Below are 23,375 nucleotides of genomic sequence, written 5' to 3' on the forward strand. Positions count from 1 at the left end.
GGCTCTGTACAATTGAAACGTAGATCTTAAATTTCACATCATTATCCAAATAAAATATATCTGCCAAAGGGGACTGGTATTACACAGTTAGAGAACCGCGATACCAGTTCTAGGATTAACATATTGAGAGGAATATAAGAATTTCTCACCTATTTTCCAGAGGGAGACTAACTGGGGAGCTGGTGGTAAAGAGACTAATTGAACATGCTCTCTCTGTTAAGTAGGAAGACGCCCAGCACTGGGGCTGCCCATTCCACAAAAGCAGACGAGACTGTCCTTCATACATTACCCATGCTTTCTAGCGGACAATTGAGTGGGGAAGCATAAAATCTTCTTACTTTTCTAAATAAGTAAAAGAGAGAACAAATGTTTTGTAATGTTCACAAGGTTCAAAACCATACCTGCCTTTCACTTTGAGACCAAAAATATTGCGTGGAAGGAGAAGGGGAAATATTTTCCTCCCTGTCATAACTTAAAGCCACCTACTTCAATACTGATGAGCCCTTATTCAGGAGGTGGGAGTGGGTTTCTTTTAACCTTTTAGAAAAGGCTTTCTACTCTGCCCCCGCCCCCATTGCAGGCAATGGGAGTGAATAAACTACACTAACTTCAGGGCTAACATAGTTAAGGACTCAGTTGGATGCAGGCCAGGAAAATGAGGGGGTGAGGATCCGGCAGAGCCAAGCTCATGTCTGACACACCCCATTTCTGGCCCTACCCCCACTGGGGTTACTTTCAGCCGTACGGTACATCTGTGCCCATGAAGCTTTCTGTGGGTATGCAAGGCAGCCTCCAGGATAGAAGTGCCAACCTCCTTCCACAGCCCCCTGTCCTTGGTTGCACCTTGTCACCAGAAATGTCTGTGGCACAGAGGTGATTCTCTCAACTCTGTCTGGTTTACCTGCTACAGCCAATCTTCCTCTTTGGATTCGGAACACAGGCAGTTGCTTTGTACTAAGCCAAAGCACTGGTCCCTCTAGCTCACTTCCATCGACAGACCAGGAGTGGTTCTCCAGCGTCTCAGGAGCAGCTCTGTCTTATTCATACCAGAGGCGGAGCTAGCTGCTCTGGCACCCAGAGCAGCACACATGCTATTCCCCCGGGGGGGGGGGGGGTTGCAAGCAGTGAGCGGCCCAGAGGGGTGCCGCCCTCAGTGAGCATCCCAGGAGGGCGGGATGGCAATGTCACCCCCCCCTCAGGGATGACACCTGGGGCGGACCGCACCCACCGCACCCCCTTCCTCCGCCAGTGATTCATATCAGTACACACTAAAGACTGAACCTGGGACATTCTTCATGCAAAGGCATGAAGCAGACTTCTGAGCTTAGTCCTTAATGTGCAGTGCTGTAGGGCTGCCTTTGAGGTTGTCTCAGAAACTGCAGCTAATGCAGGAGTGGAATCCCCAGAACCATTTCCAACAACAGCAAAATGAATAGTGACAAAAATGAGAATGCAGAGGCTTTGCTTTTGCAACGATCATTAATCAGGAAAGCCCACAGTCCGATGCACCTACGCAGGAACAAGCCCCATTGAACCCCATGGGAACGTGTTGACATCTGTCCGTCTCAAGAGATAATAGAGTGGGCTTCTGGGGGTGAAGCCAAACCATGGTGTTAGCAGCATCAAAGTTACCTCCCCAGGGTGCAAGCCTGAGCAGTGTGTATGGAGGACCTGGGCTACCCAGGTAAATGTAAAGGACCCCTGGACGGTTAAGTCCAGTCAAAAGTGACTATGGGGTTGTGGCGCTCATCTTGCTTTCAGGTCAAGGGAGCCAGCATTTGTCCACAGACAGCTTTCCAGGTCATGTGGCCAGAATGACTAAACCGCTACTGGAGCGATGGAACAACGTGATGGAAACCAGAGCGCACAGAAACGCCGTTTACCTTTCCACCACAGTGGTACCTATTTATCTACTTGCAATGCTGTGCTTTTGAACTGCTAGGTTGGCAGGAGCTGGGACAGAACACCTGTCGCAGGGATTTGAACCATCAACCTTCCAATCAGCAAGCCCAAGAGGCTCGGTGGTTTAGACCACAGCTCCACCTACAACACACACCCCTCTTGGCCTCACCAAGGTGGTCCAAAGCAGACCAATACAATTGGCACCAGCCTGGCTGCAGGAGTAGCTGGAAGGAGGCAGACAAGGTGCCAACCTGCAATTTCTGCTCCTGTTTCTGTTTTCATTGAAATTTTCCAGCATCCTTAGCTGACCTGGCTGGCCCCTCCTCTAGGTTGGGGTCTGAGATGCTGCCTGGAGTGGTGCTTATGACACTCCCTTTGATTCTAGAATGGAATCCTAACCTGTTTGCGAGAGAATCATGGTGCAGCCAACAACTTGCTTGACTTGGGGGCTGGGGGCAAAATAGAAATACGTTGCAGAGTCTGCAGTTGTTCCTTGTCCTTCTGCTTCTTCTGGATGCATAACGTTGGGGTGGGTAGCAGAGTCAGGAGTGAACCTGGATTAGCAAAATTGAGAGGAAACCAAATTACGGTAGTTTGTTTATCCTTCAACAAGTGCCATTACTAGCCATCCCCTTATTCAGTTGGAGGAGCAATAACACCGTGGAAACAAACAAGGAAGCTGCAAAAGCACTTTTCCCAACCATTGGTAATGCCAGCTGGGACTGATGCAAGTTGGAATCAAATTTTAATCAGTCCCCACTTGCTTCATTGGTTAATTAGCTCAATTAAGCCACCACCTTAATGATAAAGGTTTGTGATATGTGAAGTCAGTGTGTAGAGCCTGGGAGTTCTATTTATGCCTCCTTGAGTTCTATGGAAGAAACACCAGATATAAATGTAATTTTAAAATGAGCTTCGTCCTTATGATTTCCACCTTGGGACTGGTGCTATTTAACTTGCTAGGTCTGGGGTGGTCAGTGATGCAACCAAGCTGCAAAGGAGGCCAAATTATTTGGTCGAGACAAAATCCAAGCACTGTAAGGTGTGAAATCTAGACTTTTATACCCTTGGAAGTGGAATGTTCATTTGACCATCATATTATTCTTCTAAAAACTCCTCATTCACTTAAAGCAACTGCAAAAACCCCTGAAAAACAGGGTATCGCTCTTCCTTGGGGAGTGGGTTTGGGAGGGGAGGGAGAATCAATTTTTATGGCAGGAAATTTGCCCCTTAAGTTATCACTAAACCTGCTGATAATTAACACCTTCCATATCATTGGATCAGATAAGGAAGGGAGAGAATCTATTATGTTGATTCCACCGTCCATCTGGTAGTTTTTTCCCCGGAACTGGCTGAAGTAGAGCAGCAGTCATACATAACAGCCTCCGGTAAGTCAGCGCAGCACTCCTGTGGGGTTATCAAGCAGGCCAGCCCTCGAAGGCAGAGCAAAACCTTCCGCCAGGGAACTTCCTGCTAAAGTGCTTGCACCGCATCTCTAGGATTATCCCCACAACACCAACATATCATCTGGCTTTAAACTTCACGCCCCCTGGCAACATATACACTAAAAATTCTATTCCCTTCCATGTGCCTTCTTATCCTTTAGCTCTGTCTTCCAATTGTGCCTCCCAGCAGCCATTGGCTGAGGCTCACACCACCCAACACCAAGCTGGATTAGCTGCAAGCCAATAGCTGGGGGTCAGGATTAAGAGGCCAGTGTGTGCTTTAATATAAGCTGCCTATAATTAATGGCATTATTAATAGCTTGACTGAAAAATTCATTAAAAAATCCATTAAAAATAAATACCCTTTTACAAAAGGCATTGCCTTGGGTGAGAAAAACAGGGGGGGAAGATAAAGCAGAATTGATTGGTGGTTTTCAGTTCAGAGAAAGACAGACCATAGTTCAAGCTGATTAAAATTGAACATTTGAGATTAAGCACTCTTGCCAAAATATTCTCTGTAGTTACTTAATATGAAAATATTATAAGATGTCACATTTAAACATCTTTTATAGAGAGAGGACTTGAGTGTGTGATACGAGTTGCATGTCACTGCTATATAAAGTTCTTCTCTAGCAGAGAATCAGTATAGAAATCTGAAGTTAACTGTATGAGCCACTCCACCTCTCAACTGCACGCAGGGCTTTCAAATGCTTCCTCCAGTTTTTTAACCCCTAACAAAATGCCTTGGGAAACGTTTGCACTGAAATTTGAGCAGCTGTGGGCCTTTGGTCCCTCTGTTTAGGACACTTTTCATTCTCTTTACAATCTGGCAAGCTGGTCTCTGTGGTGCACTGCAGCAATGCTCATTTTTGGCACTTTTCATCTCCCCTCTCGCCCCTCAAGCAAACTCCCCTTCCCCACCAGAATGTATATGCAAAAGGCTGGAAGGATCAAAGGAACCAAGCCACGCCTAGGCCACGTGCCAGCTTTGCATGGACTTTGACTTTTTGCTTAGAGGCCCAGATTGTAATGGCTCTCTCAGGGAATTTAAGGCTTGGAGCGGTAAGCCAAAGCCCTCGTGCTACTAAAGGCTAGAGAAGCTCGCAGAAGGGAGCAGAAGAGCCCAGTAGGTCACATCAAACAGTCAAGAGATTCCCCAAGGCAATGGATTTGGTGCATTCATTTAAGTTGGCCATTAGTGTCTCCACACTGCAGGTTACCTCAGTTTTGAGTCTTGGTCAGTTTCTGTTCTCTTTGCTTCACACAGATCGGCTGCTGGGTGCTTTTGTTGTATGAGAATATCTTGCACGTTTGAGTGTTGGGCTGTTCTACAATAAATGAAGTTTCCAGCTTTGGATTAAGGTACATTTCTGTTAGCAGTGCTTTTTTTCTTTAAAAAAACCCGGTGCTGGTAGAGTTTGAAGAAGAAGAAGAATTTGGATTTGATATCCCGCTTTATCACTACCCTAAGGAGTCTCAAAGCGGCTCACATTCTCCTTTCCCTTCCTCCCCCACAACAAACACTCTGTGAGGTGAGTGGGGCTGAGAGACTTCAGAGAAGTGTGACTAGCCTAAAGTCACCCAGCAGCTGCATGTGGAGGAGCGGGGAAGTGAACCCGGTTCCCCAGATTACGAGACTACCACTCTTGACCGCTACACCACACCATTAAGTTGTTATAGTAATTGCCACACTTTTAACATTGGGGGGGAGGTGCCGGTACTGTATACCATTGAGTACCCCGCAGAAAAAAAGCACTGTCCATTAGTCTTCAAAATATTGGTATGAGCTTTCATGTACACACGAAAGCTCATAAATAAGAAACTTAGTTGGTCTCTAAGGTGCTACTGGAAGGAATGTTTTTATTTTCTTTGACTACGGCAGACCAACACGGCTACCTACCTGTAACTAGAACATTAGTCTTCAATTAGGGATGTTAGAGTAATCCATTGAAATGGACTTTCAAGTGGATTTTCTTCCATCCACCTGTTGGACCCCCATCTGGCACGGGCTCTTCTTATGAACACTCTTCATCTTAGTTTTCTACCATTTAAAATAAATAAATACACATACGATGCATAAATTGCTTTGCAATTCACATTATCTACATATTCCTGAATGTATAATTGCTGCTGTCTCAACAGAGGTCTCATTCATTTTCTTTATTTCTGAAATGCTGTTTGTCTGCATATATGTTGCTAGAGACAGCCTACAGCATGGGTAGGCAAACTAAGGCCTGGGGGCCGGATCCGGCCCAATCGCTTTCTCAATCCGGCCGGCGGACGGTCCGGGAATCAGCGTGTTTTTACATGAGTAGAATGTGTGCTTTTATTTAAAATGCATCTCTGGGTTATTTGTGGGGCATAGGAATTTGTTCATTATTTTTCTCCAAAATATAGTCCAGCCCCCCCACAAGGTCTGAGGGACAGTGGACCGGCCCCCTGCTGAAAAAGTTTGCTGACCCCTGGGCTACAGGCAGTAAGGCTAGAATCCTAACCATATGAACTTAGAAGTAGGTTCCCTTGAATTCAGTGGGTCTTATTCCCATGTAAATGGGATTATGATTGCAGCCTTCATCCACTTCCTTCTGTACAAATCATCATCATTACCACCAATGGAATTTAGCATTCCTCATTGTTCTTTCAACCTGGAAAGATGTGATCTCTTTTGTTGCCTATTTTGTTGTCAAGGTGAGGGATCAGGATAGGGTTATGGTTAGGGTTAGGGTTGGGATGGGAGTTAGGTTTAGGTTTGGGTTTAGGGTTAGGGTTAGGGTTAGGGTTAGGGTTAGGGTTAGGGTAAGGGTTAGGGTTAGGGTTAGGGTTAGGGTTAGGGTTGAGGATAGGGTTAGGGTTGGAGTTCGGGTTGGAGTTAGGGTTAAGGTAAAGGTTAGGGTGGTTAGGGTTAGGGTTGAGGATATGGTTATTGTCAGGTTTGAAGTTATCGTTATGGTTAGGGTGAGGCTTAAGGTTAAGGTTAGGGTTAGGGTTAGGGTTGAGGATAGGCTTAGGGTTGGAGTTGGTGTTGGGGTTAGGGTTAGGGTTAAGGTTAAGGTGAAAGTTAAGGTTAGGGTTAGGGTTAGGGTTAGGGTTCAGGTTGAGGATATGGTTGAGGATAGTGTTAGGGTTGGAGTTGGGGTTGGGGTTACGGTTAAGGTAAGGGTTAGGTTTAGCGTTGAGGATAGGGTCTGGGTTAGGGATGAGAATACGGTTAGGGTTAGGGTAAGGGTTAGGGTTAGGGTTAGGGTTAGGGTTAGGGTTAAGGTTAGGGTTAGGGTTGTGCTTGGAGTTAGGGTTAGGGTTAGGGTTGAGTATAGGGTTAGGGTTGGAGTTCCGGTTGGGGTTAGGGTTAAGGTAAATGTTAGGGTTTTTAGGGTTAGGGTTGAGGATAGGGTCAGGAGTAGGGATGAGGATAGGGTTATGGTTAGGTTTGAAGTTAGGGTGAGGGTTAGGGTGAGGGCTTAAGGTTAAGCTAAGTGTTAGGGTTAGGGTTAGGGTTAGGGTTAGGGTTGAGGATAGGGTTAGGGTTGGAGTTGGGGTTTGGGTTACGGTTAAGGTAAGGGTTAGTTTCAGCGCTGATCAGAGGGTCAAGGTTAGGGATGAGGATAGCGTAATGGTTATAGTTAGGTTTGGGGTTGGAGTTAGGTTTAGGTTTAGGGTTAGGGTTAGGGTTAGGGTTGAGGATGGGGTTAGGGTTGGAGTTCGGGTTGGGGTTAGGGTTAAGGTAAAGGTTAGGGATGTTAGGGTTAGGGTTAAGGATAGGGTTATGGTTAGGGGTAGGGGTAGGGTTAGGGTTAGGGTTAGGGTTAGGGTTAGGGTTAGGGTTAGGGTTAGGGTAGGGTTAGGGGTAGGGGTAGGGGTAGGGGTAGGGGTATGGGTAGGGTTGTGGATAGCGTTAGGGTAGGAATTGGGGTTGGGGTTACTTTTAAGGTAAGGGTGAGTTTTAGCATTGAGCCGAGGGTCAGGGTTAGAGATGCGGGTTAGGGTTAGGGTTAGGGTTAGGGTTAGGGTTAGGGTTAGGGTTAGGGTTGGGGTTGAAGTTAGGGTTCGGGTTCGGGATCGGGTTCGGGTTCGGTTTAGGGTTGGGGTTGAAATTAGGGTTAGGGTTAGGGTTGAGGATAGGGTTAGGGTTGGAGTTCGGGCTGCGGTTAGGGTTAAGGTAAAGGTTAGGGTTGTTAGGGTTAGAGTTGAGGATATGGTTATGGTCAGGTTTGAAGTTATCGTTACGGTTAGGGTGAGGCTTAAGGTTAAGGTTAAGGTTAGGGTTAGGGTTAGGGTCAGGGTTGAGGATAGGCTTAGGGTTGGAGTTGGTGTTGGGTTAGGGTTAGGGTTAGGGTTAGGGTTAGGGTTAGGGTTAGAGTTAGAGTTAGGGTTAGGGTTAGGGTTAGGGTTAGGGTTAGGGTTAGGGTTGTGGATAGGGTTAAGGTAAATGTTAGGGTTTTTAGGGTTAGGGTTGAGGATCGGGTCAGGGGTAGTGATGAGGATAGGGTTATGGTTAGGTTTGAAGTTAGGGTGAGGGTTACGGTGAGGGCTTAAGGTTAAGCTTAGGGTTAGGGTTAGGGTTAGGGTTAAGGATAGGGTTAGGGTTGGAGTTGGGGTTCGGGTTACGGTTAAGGTAAGGGTTACTTTCAGCGTTGATCAGAGGGTCAAGGTTAGGGATGAGGATAGGGTTATGGTTATGATTAGGTTTGGGGTTGGAGTTAGGTTTAGGTTTAGGGTTAATGTTAGGGTTAGGGTTGAGGATAGGGTTAGGGTTCGAGTTCGGGTTGGGTTTAGGGTTAAGGTAAAGGTTAGGGTTGTTAGTGTTAGGGTTGAGGATAGGGTTATGGTTAGGGGTAGGGTTAGGGTTAGAGTTAGAGTTAGGGTTAGGGTTAGGCTTAGGCTTAGGCTTAGGCTTAGGCTTAGGGTTAGGGTTGAAGTTAGGGTTAGGTTTAGGGTTAGGGTTAGTGTTAGGGTTGAGGAGAGGGTTAGGGTTGGAGTTGGGGTTGAGGTTGGGGTTAGGGTTAGGGTTATAGTTAGGGTTAGGGTTGAGGATAGGGTTAGGGTTGGAGTTGGGGTTGAGGTTGGGGTTAGGGTTAAGGTAAAAGTTAGGGTTGTTAGGGTTAGGGTTGAGGATAGGGTTATGGTTAGGTTTCAAGATATGGTTACGGTTAGGGTGAGGCTTAAGGTTAAGGTTAGGGTTAGGGTTAGGGTTGTGGATAGGGTTAGGGTTGGAATTGGGGTTGGGGTTATGGTTAAGGTAAGGGTTAGGTTTAGCGTTGAGGATAGAGTCAGGGTTAGGGATGAGGATGCGGTTAGGGTTAGGGTTAGGGTTGAGAATACAGTTAGGGTTGGGGTTGTGGTTAGGGTTAGGGTTAGGGTAAGGGTAAGGGTAAGGGTAAGGGTAAGGGTAAGGGTTAGGGTTCGGGTTCGGGTTGTGATTAAGGTTAGGGTAGGAATTGGTGTTGGTGTTACTGTTAAGGCAAGGGTTAGTTTTAGCGTTGAGCAGAGGGTTAGGGTTAGGGATGAGGATAGGGTTATGGTTAGGGTTGGGTTTGAATTAGGTTTAGGGTTAGGGTTAGGGTTAGGGTTAGGGTAGGAATTGGGGTTGGGGTTACTGTTAAGGTAAGGGTTAGTTTTAGCGTTGAGCAGAGCGTCAGGGTTAGGGATGAGGATAGGGTTATGGTTATGGTTATGGTTATGGTTATGGTTATGGTTAGGGTTAGGGTTAGGGTTAGGGTTAGGGTTGGGGTTGAAGTTAGGGTTAGGGTTAGGGTTAGGGTTAGGGTTCTTAGGGTTAAGGTTGAGGATAGGGTTATGGTTAGGTTTCAAGTCAGGGTTAGGGTTAGGGTTAGGGTTAGGGTTAGGGTTAGGGTTAGGGTTAGGGTAGGAATTGGCGTTTGGGTTACGGTTAGGGTTAGGGTTAGGGTTGTGCATAGGGTTAGGGTTGGAATTGCGGTTGGGGTTACGGTTAAGGTAAGGGTTAGGTTTAGCGTTGAGGATAGGTTCAGGGTTAGGGATGAGGATACGGTTATGGTTATGGTTAGGGTTAGGGTTGAGAATACGGTTAGGGTTGGGGCTGGGGTTGGGGTAAGGGTTAGGGTTAGGGTTAGGGTTAGGGTTAGGGTTAGGGTTAGGGTTAGCGTTAGCGTTAGCGTTAGGGTTGTGGATAGGGTTAGGGTAGGAATTGGGGTTGGGGTTTCTGTTAAGGTAAGGGTTAGTTTTAGCGTTGAGCAGAGGGTCAGGGTTAGGGATGAGGATAGGGTTATTGTTATTGTTATGGTTATGGTTAGGGTTAGGGTTAGGGTTAGTGTTCGGGTTCGGGTTAGGGTTAGGGTTAGGGTTAGGGTTAGGGTTAGGGTTGGGGTTGGGGTTGAAGTTAGGGTTAGGGTTAGGGTTGAGGATAGGGTTAGGGTTGGAGTTGGGGTTACGGTTAGGGTTAGGGTTGGAGTTGGGGTTGGGGTTGCGGTTAGGGTTAAGGTAAATGTTAGGGTTTATAGTGTTAGGGTTGAGGATAGGGTCAGGGGTAGGGATGAGGATAGGGTTATGGTTAGGTTTGAAGTTAGGGTGAGGGTTACGGTGAGGGCTTAAGGTTAAGCTTAGGGTTAGGGTTAGGGTTGAGGATAGGGTTAGGGTTGGAGTTGGGGTTCGGGTTACGGTTAAGGTAAGGGTTAGTTTCAGCGTTGATCAGAGGGTCAAGGTTAGGGATGAGGATAGGGTTATGGTTATGGTTAGGTTTGGCGTTGGAGTTAGGTTTAGGTTTAGGGTTAATGTTAGGGTTAGGGTTGAGGATAGGGTTAGGGTTCGAGTTCGGGTTGGGTTTAGGGTTAAGGTAAAGGTTAGGGTTGTTAGGGTTAGGGTTGCGGATAGGGTTATGGTTAGGGGTAGGGTTAGAGTTAGGGTTAGAGTTAGGGTTAGGGTTAGGGTTAGGTTTAGGGTTAGGGTTAGGGTTAGGGTTAGGGTTAGGGTTAGGGTTGAGGAGAGGGTTAGGGTTGGAGTTGGGGTTGGGGTTAGGGTTAGGGTTAGGGTTAGGGTTAGGGTTAGGGTTAGGGTTGAGGATAGGGTTAGGGTTGGAGTTGGGGTTGAGGTTGGGGTTAGGGTTAAGGTAAAAGTTAGGGTTGTTAGGGTTAGGGTTGAGGATAGGGTTATGGTTAGGTTTCAAGTTATGGTTACGGTTAGGGTGAGGCTTAAGGTTAAGGTTAGGGTTAGGGTTAGGGTTGTGGATAGGGTTAGGGTTGGAATTGGGGTTGGGGTTATGGTTAAGGTAAGGGTTAGGTTTAGCGTTGAGGATATGGTCAGGGTTAGGGATGAGGATACGGTTAGGGTTAGCGTTAGGGTTGAGAATACAGTTAGGGTTGGGGTTGGGGTTGTGGTTAGGGGTAGGGTTAGGGTTAGGGTTACGGTAAGGCTAAGGGTAAGGGTAAGGGTAAGGGTTCGGGTTTGGGTTCGGGTTGTGATTAGGGTTAGGGTAGGAATTGGTGTTGGGGTTACTGTTAAGGCAAGGGTTAGTTTTAGCGCTGAGCAGAGGGTTAGGGTTAGGGATGAGGATAGGGTTATGGTTAGGGTTGGGTTTGAATTAGGGTTAGGGTTAGGGTTAGGGTTAGGGTTGAGGATAGGGTTATGGTTAAGTTTGAATTTATTGTTATGGTTAGGGTGAGGCTTAAGGGTGAGGGTTAGGGTTAGGGTTACAGTTTGGGTTAGGGTTGTGGATAGGGTTAGGGTAGGAATTGGGGTTGGTGCTACTGTTAAGGTAAGGGTTAATTTTAGCGTTGAGCAGAGGGTCAGGGTTAGGGATGAGGGTTAGGGTTAGGGTTAGGGTTAGGGTTACAGTTAGGGTTGGGGTTGAATTAGGGTTAGGGTTAGGGTTAGGTTTAGGGTTAGGGTTGAGTATAGGCTTAGGGTTGGAGTTGGGGTTGAGGTTGAGGTTGGGGTTAGGCTTAAGGTAAAGGTTAGGGTTCTTAGGGTTAGGGTTGAGGATAGGGTTATGGTTAGGTTTCAAGTTAGGGTTTCGGTTAGGGTGAGGCTTAAGGTTAATTTTAAGGTTAGGGTTAGGGTTAGGGTTGTCGATAGGGTTAGGGTTGGAATTGGGGTTGGGGTTACGGTTAAGGTAAGGTTTAGGATTAACGTTGAGGATAGGGTCAGGGTTAGGGATGAGGATACGGTTATGGTTATGAATATTGTTAGGGTTAGGGTTGAGAATACGGTTAGGGTTGGGGCTGGGGTTGGGGTAAGGGTTAGGGTTAGGGTTAGGTTTAGGGTTAGGGTTGTGGATAGGGTTAGGGTAGGAATTGGGGTTGGGGTTACTGTTAAGGTAAGGGTTAGTTTTAGCATTGAGCAGAGGTTCAGGGTTAGCGATGAGGATAAGGTTATGGTTATGGTTATGGTTATGGTTAGGGTTGGGATTGAAGTTAGGGTTAGGGTTAGGGTTGAGGATAGGGTTAGGGTTGGAGTTGGGGTTGAGGTTGGGGTTAGGGTTAAGGTAAAAGTTAGGGTTGTTAGGGTTAGGGTTGAGGATAGGGTTATCGTTAGGTTTCAAGTTATGGTTACGGTTAGGGTGAGGCTTAAGGTTAAGGTTAAGGTTAGGGTTAGGGTTAGGGTTAGGGTTGTGGATAGGGTTAGGGTTGGAATTGGGGTTGGGGTTATGGTTAAGGGAAGGGTTAGGTTTAGCGTTGAGGATAGGGTCAGGGTTAGGGATGAGGATACGGTTAGGGTTAGGGTTGAGAATACAGTTAGGGTTGTGGTTGTGGTTAGGGTTAGGGTTAGGGTAAGGGTAAGGGTAAGGGTAAGGGTAAGGGTAAGGGTTGTGGATAGGGTTAGGGTAGGAATTGGTGTTGGGGTGACTGTTAAGGCAAGGGTTTGAATTAGGGTTAGGGTTAGGGTTAGGGTTGAGGATAGGCTTAGGGTTGGAGTTGGGGTTAGGGTTAGGGTTAGGGTTAGGGTTAGGGTTAGGGTTGGAGTTGGGGTTGAGGTTGGGGTTAGGGTTAAGGTAAAGGTTAGGGTTCTTAGGGTTAAGGTTGAGGATAGGGTTATGGTTAGGTTTCAAGTCAGGGTTATGGTTAGGGTGAGGCTTAAGGTTAATATTAAGGTTAGGGTTAGGGTTGTGGATAGGGTTAGGGTTGGAATTGGGGTTGGGGTTAGGGTTAGGGTTAGGGTTAGGGTTAGGGTTAGGGTTAGGGTTAGGGTAGGAATTGGGGTTGGGGTTACTGTTAAGGGTTAGGGTTAGGGTTAGGGTTAGGGTTAGGGTTAGGGTTGGTGTTGAAGTTAGGGTTAGTTTTAGGGTTAGGGTTAGGGTTAGGGTTAGGGTTAGGGTTAGGGTTAGGGTTAGGGTTGAGGATAGGGTTAGGGTTAGGGTTAGGGTTAGGGTTAGGGTTGGAGTTGGGGTTGAGGTTGGGGTTAGGGTTAGGGTTAAGGTAAAGGTTAGGGTTCTTAGGGTTAAGGTTGAGGATAGGGTTATTGTTGGAATTGGGGTTGGGGTTAGGGTTTGGTTTAGGGTTAGGGTAGGAATTGGGGTTGGGGTTACTGTTAAGGCAAGGGTTTGAATTAGGGTTAGGGTTAGGGTTAGGGTTAGGGTTGAGGATAGGGTTAGGGTTGGAGTTGGGGTTAGGGTTATGGTTAGGGTTGGAGTTGGGGTTGAGGTTGGGGTTAGGGTTAAGGTAAAGGTTAGGGTTCTTAGGGTTAAGGTTGAGGATAGGGTTATGGTTAGGTTTCAAGTCACGGTTATGCTTAGGGTGAGGCTTAAGGTTAAGGTTAGGGTTAGGGTTAGGGTTGTGGATAGGGTTAGGGTTGGAATTGGGGTTGAGGTTGGGGTTAGGGTTAAGGTAAAGGTTAGGGTTCTTAGGGTTAAGGTTGAGGATAGGGTTATTGTTGGAATTGGGGTTGGGGTTAGGGTTTGGTTTAGGGTTAGGGTAGGAATTGGGGTTGGGGTTACTGTTAAGGCAAGGGTTTGAATTAGGGTTAGGGTTAGGGTTAGGGTTGAGGATAGGGTTAGGGTTGGAGTTGGGGTTAGGGTTATGGTTAGGGTTGGAGTTGGGGTTGAGGTTGGGGTTAGGGTTAAGGTAAAGGTTAGGGTTCTTAGGGTTAAGTTTGAGGATAGGGTTATGGTTAGGTTTCAAGTCAGGGTTATGGTTAGGGTGAGGCTTAAGGTTAATATTAAGGTTAGGGTTAGGGTTAGGGTTAGGGTTAGGGTTAGGGTTAGGGTTAGGGTTGGAATTGGGGTTGGGGTTAGGGTTAGGGTTAGGGTTAGGGTTGTGGATAGGGTTAGGGTTGGAATTGGGGTTGGGGTTAGGGTTAGGGTTAGGGTTAGGGTAGGAATTGGGGTTGGGGTTATTGTTAAGGTAAAGGTTAGTTTTAGCTTGAGCAGAGGGTCAGGGTTAGGGATGAGGATAGGGTTATGGTTAGGGTTAGTGTTAGGGTTGAGGATAGGGTTAGGGTTGGAGTTGGGGTTGAGGTTGGGGTTAGGGTTGAGGATAGGGTTAGGGTTAGGGTTGGAGTTGGGGTTGAGGTTGGGGTTAGGGTAAAGGTAAAAGTTAGGGTTGTTAGGGTTAGGGTTGAGGATAGGGATATGGTTAGGTTTCAAGTTAGGGTTTTGGTTAGGATTAGGGTTAGGGTTAGGGTTAGGGTTAGGGTTGTGGATAGGGTTAGGGTTGGAATTGCGGTTGGGGTTATGGTTAAGGTAAGGGTTAGGTTTAGCGTTGAGGATAGGGTCAGGGTTAGGGATGAGGATACGGTTATGGTTACGTTTAGGGTCGGGGTTGAAGTTAGGGTTAGGGATAGGGTTAGGGTTGAGGATAGGGTTAGGGTTGGGGCTGGGGTTGGGGTAAGGGTAAGGGTAAGGGTTAGGGTTAGGGTTAGGGTTAGGGTTAGGGTTAGGGTTAGGGTTAGGGTTGTGGATAGGGTTAGGGTAGGAATTGGGGTTGGGGTTACTGTTAAGGTAAGGGTTAGTTTTAGCATTGAGCAGAGGGTCAGGGTTAGGGATGAGGATAGGGTTATGGTTATGGTTAGGGTTGGGGTTGAAGTTAGGGTTAGGGTTAGGGTTAGGGTTAGGGTTAGGGTTGAGGATAGGGTTAGGGTTAGGGTTGGAATTGGGGTTGGGGTTACTGTTAAGGTAAGGGTTAGTTTTCGCATTGAGCAGAGGGTCAGGGTTAGGGATGAGGATAGGGTTATGGTTATGGTTAGGGTTGGGGTTGAAGTTAGGGTTAGGGTTAGGGTTAGGGTTAGGGTTGAGGATAGGGTTAGGGTTGGAGTTGCGGTTAGGCTTAGGGTTAGGGTTGGAGTTGGGGTTGAGGTTGGGGTTAGGGTTAAGGTAAAGGTTAGGGTTCTTAGGGTTAAGGTTGAAGATAGGGTTAGGGTTGGAATTGGGGTTGGGGTTAGGGTTAGGGTTAGGGTTAGGGTAGGAATTGGGGTTGGGGTTACTGTTAAGATAAGGGTTAGTTTTAGCGTTGAGCAGAGGGTCAGGGTTAGGGATGAGGATAGGGTTAGGGTTAGGGTTAGGGTTAGGGTTGAGGATAGGTTTAGGGTTGGAGTTGGGGTTGAGGTTGGGGTTAGGGTTAGGGTTAGGGTTGAGGATAGGGTTTAGCGTTGGAGTTGGGGTTGAGGTTGGGGTTAGGGTTAAGGTAAAAGTTAGGGTTGTTAGGGTTAGGGTTGAGGATAGAGATATGGTTAGGTTTCAAGTTAGGGTTGTTAGGGTTAGGGTTGAGGATAGGGATATGGTTAGGTTTCGAGTTGGGGTTTGGGTTAGGGTTAGGGTTAGGGTTAGGGTTAGGGTTAAGGATAGGGTTAGGGTTGGAATTGGGGTTGAGGTTGGGGTTAGGGTTAAGGTAAAGGTTAGGGTTCTTAGGGTTAAGGTTGAGGATAGGGTTATTGTTGGAATTGGGGTTGGGGTTAGGGTTTGGTTTAGGGTTAGGGTAGGAATTGGGGTTGGGGTTACTGTTAAGGCAAGGGTTTGAATTAGGGTTAGGGTTAGGGTTAGGGTTGAGGATAGGGTTAGGGTTGGAGTTGGGGTTAGGGTTATGGTTAGGGTTGGAGTTGGGGTTGAGGTTGGGGTTAGGGTTAAGGTAAAGGTTAGGGTTCTTAGGGTTAAGGTTGAGGATAGGGTTATGGTTAGGTTTCAAGTCAGGGTTATGGTTAGGGTGAGGCTTAAGGTTAATATTAAGGTTAGGGTTAGGGTTAGGGTTAGGGTTAGGGTTGCAATTGGGGTTGGGGTTAGGGTTAGGGTTAGGGTTAGGGTTGTGGATAGGGTTAGGGTTGGAATTGGGGTTGGGGTTAGGGTTAGGGTTAGGGTTAGGGTAGGAATTGGGGTTGGGGTTATTGTTAAGGTAAAGGTTAGTTTTAGCTTGAGCAGAGGGTCAGGGTTAGGGATGAGGATAGGGTTATGGTTAGGGTTAGTGTTAGGGTTGAGGATAGGGTTAGGGTTGGAGTTGGGGTTGAGGTTGGGGTTAGGGTTAGGGTTAGGGTTGAGGATAGGGTTAGGGTTAGGGTTGGAGTTGGGGTTGAGGTTGGGGTTAGGGTAAAGGTAAAAGTTAGGGTTGTTAGGGTTAGGGTTGAGGATAGGGATATGGTTAGGTTTCAAGTTAGGGTTTTGGTTAGGATTAGGGTTAGGGTTAGGGTTAGGGTTAGGGTTGTGGATAGGGTTAGGGTTGGAATTGCGGTTGGGGTTATGGTTAAGGTAAGGGTTAGGTTTAGCGTTGAGGATAGGGTCAGGGTTAGGGATGAGGATACGGTTATGGTTACGGTTAGGGTCGGGGTTGAAGTTAGGGTTAGGGATAGGGTTAGGGTTGAGGATAGGGTTAGGGTTGGGGCTGGGGTTGGGGTAAGGGTAAGGGTAAGGGTTAGGGTTAGGGTTAGGGTTAGGGTTAGGGTTAGGGTTGTGGATAGGGTTAGGGTAGGAATTGGGGTTGGGGTTACTGTTAAGGTAAGGGTTAGTTTTAGCATTGAGCAGAGGGTCAGGGTTAGGGATGAGGATAGGGTTATGGTTATGGTTAGGGTTGGGGTTGAAGTTAGGGTTAGGGTTAGGGTTAGGGTTAGGGTTAGGGTTAGGGTTAGGGTTAGGGTTAGGGTTGAGGATAGGGTTAGGGTTGGAATTGGGGTTGGGGTTACTGTTAAGGTAAGGGTTAGTTTTCGCATTGAGCAGAGGGTCAGGGTTAGGGATGAGGATAGGGTTATGGTTATGGTTATGGTTAGGGTTGGGGTTGAAGTTAGGGTTAGGGTTAGGGTTAGGGTTAGGGTTAGGGTTAGGGTTAGGGTTGAGGATAGGGTTAGGGTTGGAGTTGCGGTTAGGCTTAGGGTTAGGGTTGGAGTTGGGGTTGAGGTTGGGGTTAGGGTTAAGGTAAAGGTTAGGGTTCTTAGGGTTAAGGTTGAAGATAGGGTTAGGGTTGGAATTGGGGTTGGGGTTAGGGTTAGGGTTAGGGTTAGGGTAGGAATTGGGGTTGGGGTTACTGTTAAGATAAGGGTTAGTTTTAGCGTTGAGCAGAGGGTCAGGGTTAGGGATGAGGATAGGGTTAGGGTTAGGGTTAGGGTTAGGGTTGAGGATAGGGTTAGGGTTGGAGTTGGGGTTGAGGTTGGGGTTAGGGTTAGGGTTAGGGTTGAGGATAGGGTTTAGCGTTGGAGTTGGGGTTGAGGTTGGGGTTAGGGTTAAGGTAAAAGTTAGGGTTGTTAGGGTTAGGGTTGAGGATAGAGATATGGTTAGGTTTCAAGTTAGGGTTGTTAGGGTTAGGGTTGAGGATAGGGATATGGTTAGGTTTCGAGTTGGGGTTTGGGTTAGGGTTAGGGTTAGGGTTAGGGTTAGGGTTAGGGTTAAGGATAGGGTTAGGGTTGGAGTTGGGGTTAGGGTTAGGGTTAGGGTTAGGGTTAGGGTTAGGGTTGGAGTTGGGGTTGAGGTTGGGGTTAGGGTTAAGGTAAAGGTAAGGGTTCTTAGGGTTAAGGTTGAGGATAGGGTTATGGTTAGGTTTCAAGTCAGGGTTATGGTTAGGGTGAGGCTTAAGGTTAATATTAAGGTTAGGGTTAGGGTTGTGGATAGGGTTAGGGTTGGAATTGGGGTTGGGGTTAGGGTTAGGGTTAGGGTTAGGGTTAGGGTTAGGGTTAGGGTAGGAATTGGGGTTGGGGTTACTGTTAAGGGTTAGGGTTAGGGTTAGGGTTAGGGTTAGGGTTGGGGTTGAAGTTAGGGTTAGTTTTAGGGTTAGGGTTAGGGTTAGGGTTAGGGTTGAGGATAGGGTTAGGGTTGGAGTTGGGGTTGGGGTTAGGGTTAGGGTTAGGGTTAGGGTTAGGGTTAGGGTTAGTGTTGTGGATAGGGTTAGGGTTGGAATTGCGGTTGGGGTTACGCTTAAGGTAAGGGTTAGGTTTAGCGTTGAGGATAGGGTCAGGGTTAGGGATGAGGATACGGTTATGGTTATGGTTAGGGTTAGGGTTGAGAATACGGTTAGGGTTGGGGCTGGGGTTGGGGTAAGGGTAAGGGTAAGGGTTAGGGTTAGGGTTAGGGTTAGGGTTAGGGTTAGGGTTAAGGTTGTGGATAGGGTTAGGGTAGGAATTGGGGTTGGGGTTACTGTTAAGGTAAGGGTTAGTTTTAGCATTGAGCAGAGGGTCAGGGTTAGGGATGAGGATAGGGTTATGGTTAGGGTTGGGGTTGAAGTTCGGGTTAGGGTTAGGGTTAGGGTTAGGGTTGAGGATAGGGTTTGGGTTGGAGTTGGGGTTAGGGTTAGGGTTAGGGTTAGGGTTGGAGTTGGGGTTGAGGTTGGGGTTAGGGTTAAGGTAAAGGTTAGGGTTCTTAGGGTTAAGGTTGAGGATAGGGTTATTGTTGGAATTGGGGTTGGGGTTAGGGTTTGGTTTAGGGTTAGGGTAGGAATTGGGGTTGGGGTTACTGTTAAGGCAAGGGTTTGAATTAGGGTTAGGGTTAGGGTTAGGGTTGAGGATAGGGTTAGGGTTGGAGTTGGGGTTAGGGTTAGGGTTAGGGTTGGAGTTGGGGTTGAGGTTGGGGTTAGGGTTAAGGTAAAGGTTAGGGTTCTTAGGGTTAAGGTTGAGGATAGGGTTATGGTTAGGTTTCAAGTCAGGGTTATGGTTAGGGTGAGGCTTAAGGTTAATATTAAGGTTAGGGTTAGGGTTAGGGTTAGGGTTGGAATTGGGGTTGGTGTTAGGGTTAGGGTTAGGGTTAGGGTTGTGGATAGGGTTAGGGTTGGAATTGGGGTTGGGGTTAGGGTTAGGGTTAGGGTTAGGGTAGGAATTGGGGTTGGGGTTATTGTTAAGGTAAAGGTTAGTTTTAGCGTTGAGCAGAGGGTCAGGGTTAGGGATGAGGATAGGGTTATGGTTACGGTTAGGGTTAGGGTTAGGGTTGAGGATAGGGTTAGGGTTGGAGTTGGGGTTGAGGTTGAGGTTGGGGTTAGGGTTAGGGTTAGGATTAGGGTAGAGGATAGGGTTAGGGTTGGAGTTGGGGTTGAGGTTGGGGTTAGGGTTAAGGTAAAAGTTAGGGTTGTTAGGGTTAGGGTTGAGGATAGGGATATGGTTAGGTTTCAAGTTAGGGTTTTGGTTAGGATTAGGGTTAGGGTTAGGGTTAGGGTTAGGGTTAGGGTTAGGGTTGTGGATAGGGTTAGGGTTGGAATTGCGGTTGGGGTTACGGTTAAGGTAAGGGTTAGGTTTAGCGTTGAGGATAGGGTCAGCGTTAGGGATGAGGATACGGTTATGGTTACGGTTAGGGTTGGGGTTGAAGTTAGGGTTAGGATTAGGGATAGGGTTAGGGTTGAGGATAGGGTTAGGGTTGGGGCTGAGGTTGGGGTAAGGGTAAGGGTAAGGGTTAGGGTTAGGGTTAGGGTTAGGGTTAGGGTTAGGGTTAGGGTTAGGGTTGTGGATAGGGTTAGGGTAGGAATTGGGGTTGGGGTTACTGTTAAGGTAAGGGTTAGTTTTAGCATTGAGCAGAGGGTCAGGGTTAGGGATGAGGATAGGGTTATGGTTATGGTTAGGGTTGGGGTTGAAGTTCGGGTTAGGGTTAGGGTTAGGGTTAGGGTTGAGGATAGGGTTAGGGTTGGAGTTCGGGTTAGGGTTAGGGTTAGGGTTGGAGTTGGGGTTGAGGTTGGGGTTAGGGTTAAGGTAAAGGTTAGGGTTCTTAGGGTTAAGGTTGAGGATAGGGTTAGGGTTGGAATTGGGGTTGGGGTTAGGGTCAGGGTTAGGGTTAGGGTTAGGGTTAGGATAGGAATTGGGGTTGGGGTTACTGTTAAGATAAAGGTTAGTTTTAGCGTTGAGCAGAGGGTCAGGGTTAGGGATGAGGATAGGGTTATGGTTAGGGTTAGGGTTGGACTTAGGGTTAGGGTTAGGGTTAGGGTTAGGGTTAGGGTTAGGGTTAAGGTTAAGGTTAAGGTTAGGGTTAGGGTTAGGGTTAGGGTTAGGGTTAGGGTTAGGCTTAGGGTTAGGGTTAGGGTTAGGGTTAGGGTTAGGGTTAGGGTTAGGGTTGGGGTTGGGGTTGAAGTTAGGGTTAGGGTTAGGGTTAGGGTTAGGGTTAGTGTTGAGGATAGGGTTAGGGTTGGAGTTAGGGTTGAGGTTGGGGTTAGGGTTAGGGTTAGGGTTAGGGTTGAGGATAGGGTTAGGGTTAGGGTTGGAGTTGGGGTTGTGTTTGGGGTTAGGGTTAGGGTTAAGGTAAAAGTTAGGATTGTTACGGTTAGGGTTGAGGATAGGGTTATGGTTAGGTTTCAAGTTATGGTTAGGGTTAGGGTTATGGTTAGGGTTAGGGTTAGGGTTAGGTTTGAGGATAGGGTTAGGGTTAGGGTTGGAGTTGGCGTTAGGGTTAGGGTTAGGGTTAGGGTTGGAGTTTGGGTTGAGGTTGGGGTTAGGGTTAAGGTAAAGGTTAGGGTTCTTAGGGTTAAGGTTGAGGATAGGGTTATGGTTAGGTTTCAAGTCAGGGTTATGGTTAGGGTGAGGCTTAAGGTTAATATTAAGGTTAGGGTTAGGGTTAGGGTTAGGGTTAGGGTTGGAATTGGGGTTGGGGTTAGGGTTAGGGTTAGGGTTAGGGTTGTGGATAGGGTTAGGGTTGGAATTGGGGTTGGGGTTAGGGTTAGGGTTAGGGTTAGGGTTAGGGTTAGGGTTAGGGTTAGGGTAGGAATTGGGGTTGAGGTTATTGTTAAGGTAAAGGTTAGTTTTAGCGTTGAGCAGAGGGTCAGGGTTAGGGATGAGGATAGGGTTAGGGTTAGGGTTAGGGTTAGGGTTAGGGTTGAGGATAGGGTTAGGGTTGGAGTTGGGGTTGAGGTTGGGGTTAGGGTTAGGGTTAGGGTTAGGGTTAGGGTTAGGGTTAGGGTTAGGGTTAGGGTTGAGGATAGGGTTAGGGTTGGAGTTGGGGTTGAGGTTGGGGTTAGGGTTAAGGTAAAAGTTAGTGTTGTTAGGGTTAGGGTTGAGGATAGGGATATGGTTAGGTTTCAAGTTAGGGTTTTGGTTTAGGTTTTGGTTTTGGTTAGGGTTAGGGTTAGGGTTAGGGTTAGGGTTAGGGTTAGAGTTAGGGTTAGGGTTGTGGATAGGGTTAGGGTTGGAATTGCGGTTGGGGTTACGGTTAAGGTAAGGGTTAGGTTTAGCGTTGAGGATAGGGTCAGGGTTAGGGATGAGGATACGGTTATCGTTATGGTTAGGGTTGGGGTTGAAGTTAGGGTTAGGATTAGGGTTAGGGTTAGGGTTGAGGATAGGGTTAGGGTTGGAGTTGGGGTTGTGTTTGGGGTTAGGGTTAGGGTTAAGGTAAAAGTTACGATTGTTAGGGTTAGGGTTGAGGATAGGGTTATGGTTAGGTTTCAAGTTATGGTTAGGGTTAGGGTTATGGTTAGGGTTAGGGTTAGGGTTAGGGTTAGGGTTGAGGATAGGGTTAGGGTTAGGGTTGGAGTTGGCGTTAGGGTTAGGGTTAGGGTTAGGGTTAGGGTTAGGGTTGGAGTTGGGGTTGAGGTTTAGGTTAGGGTTAAGGTAAAGGTTAGGGTTCTTAGGGTTAAGGTTGAGGATAGGGTTATGGTTAGGTTTCAAGTCAGGGTTATGGTTAGGGTGAGGCTTAAGGTTAATATTAAGGTTAGGGTTAGGGTTGTGGATAGGGTTAGGGTTAGGGTTGGAATTGGGGTTGGGGTTAGGGTTAGGGTTAGGGTTAGGGTTAGGGTTAGTGTTAGGGTTAGGGTTAGAGTTAGGGTTAGGGTAGGAATTGGGGTTGGGGTTACTGTTAAGATAAGGTTTAGTTTTAGCGTTGAGCAGAGGGTCAGGGTTAGGGTTAGGGTTAGGGTGAGGGTGAGGGTGAGGGTTAGGGTTAGGGTTAGGGTTAGGGTTAGGGTTAGGGTTAGGGTTGAGGATAGGGTTAGGGTTGGAGTTGGGGTTGAGGTTGGGGTTAGGGTTAGGGTTAGGGTTAGGCTGGGGGTTAGGCTTAGGGTTAGGGTTGTGGATAGGGTTAGGGTTGGAATTGCGGTTGGGGTTACGGTTAAGGTAAGGGTTAGGTTTAGCGTTGAGGATAGGGTCAGGGTTATGGATGAGGATACGGTTATGGTTATGGTTAGGGTTAGGGTTGAGAATACGGTTAGGATTGGGGCTGGGGTTGGGGTAAGGGTTAGGGTTAGGGTTGTGGATAGGGTTAGGGTTGGAATTGGGGTTGGGGTTACTGTTAAGGTAAGGGTTAGTTTTAGCATTGAGCAGAGGGTCATGGTTAGGGATGAGGATAGGGTTAGGGTTAGGGTTAGGGTTAGGGTTAGGGTTAGGGTTAGGGTTAGGGTTAGGGTTAGGGTTAGGGTTAGGGTTAGTGTTGAGGATGGGTTAGGGTTGGAGTTGGGGTTGAGGTTGGGGTTAGGGTTAGGGTTAGGGTTAGGGTTAGGGTTAGGGTTAGGGTTGAGGATAGGGTTAGGGTTGGAGTTGGGGTTGAGGTTGGGGTTAGGGTTAAGGTAAAAGTTAGGGTTGTTAGGGTTAGGGTTGAGGATAGGGTTATGGTTAGGTTTCAAGTTATGGTTACGGTTAGGGTGAGGCTTAAGGTTAAGGTTAGGGTTAGGGTTAGGGTTGTGGATAGGGTTAGGGTTGGAATTGGGGTTGGGGTTATGGTTCAGGTAAGGGTTAGGTTTAGCGTTGAGGATAGGGTCAGGGTTAGGGATGAGGATACGGTTAGGGTTAGGGTTGAGAATACAGTTAGGGTTGTGGTTGTGTTTAGGGTTAGGCTTAGGGTTAGGGTAAGGGTAAGGGTAAGGGTTGTGCATAGGGTTAGGGTAGGAATTGGTGTTGGGGTTACGGTTAAGGCAAGGGTTTGAATTAGGGTTAGGGTTAGGGTTAGGGTTAGGGTTGAGGATAGGGTTATGGTTAAGTTTGAAGTTATTGTTTCGGTTAGGGTGAGGCTTAATGGTTAGGGTTAGGGTTAGGGTTAGAGTTTGGGTTATGGTTGTGGATAGGGTTAGGGTAGGAATTGGGGTTAGTGCTACTGTTAAGGTAAGGGTTAATTTTAGCGTTGAGCAGAGGGTCAGTGTTAGGGTTAGGGTTAGGGTTAGGGTTGAAGTTAGGGTTAGGGTTACGGTTAGGGTTGGGGTTGAAGTAAGGATTTTGGTTAGAGTTAGGGTTAGGGTTAGGTTTAGGGTTACGGTTAGGGTTGAGCATAGGGTTAGGGTTGGAGTTGGGGTTGAGGTTGAGGTTGGGATTAGGCTTAAGGTAAAGGTTAGGGTTCTTAGGTTTAGGGTTGAGGATAGGGTTAAGGTTAGGTTTCAAGTTAGGGTTACGGTTAGGGTGAGGCTTAAGGTTAATGTTAAGGTTAGGGTTAGGGTTGTGGATAGGGTTAGGGTTGGAATTGGGGTTGGGGTTACGGTTAAGGTAAGGGTTAAGGTAAGGGTTAGGTTTAGCGTTGAGGATAGGGTCAGGGTTAGGGATGAGGATACGGTTATGGTTATGGTTAGTGTTAGGGTTTAGAATACGGTTAGGGTTGGGGCTGGGGTTGGGGTAAGGGTTAGGGTTAGGGTTAGGGTTGTGGATAGGGTTAGGGTAGGAATTGGGGCTGGGTTTACTGTTAAGGTAAGGGTTAGTTTTAGCGTTGAGCAGAGGGTCAGGGTTAGGGATGAGGATAGGGTTATGGTTATGGTTATGGTAATGGTT

The 23,375-nt window shown here is 47.4% G+C and overlaps 1 long non-coding RNA gene across 1 annotated transcript in view; it reads right to left on the reverse strand.

The window, feature by feature from the left end:
- Positions 1–4,571: 4,571 nt before the first annotated feature.
- Positions 4,572–23,375, reverse strand: part of LOC310759542 — a 76,464-nt gene continuing 57,660 nt past the window's right edge. Inside the window, exons 2-3 of the long non-coding RNA XR_014546394.1 lie at positions 5,248–5,388; positions 4,572–4,675 (exon numbers count right to left, since the gene is read on the reverse strand). This is a non-coding gene — a long non-coding RNA (uncharacterized lncRNA). The remainder of the gene's footprint in view (positions 4,676–5,247; positions 5,389–23,375) is intronic.

This window comes from Podarcis filfolensis (assembly GCF_964270895.1).
Source record: "Podarcis filfolensis genome assembly, chromosome: 3".
Lineage (NCBI taxonomy): Eukaryota > Metazoa > Chordata > Lepidosauria > Squamata > Lacertidae > Podarcis > Podarcis filfolensis.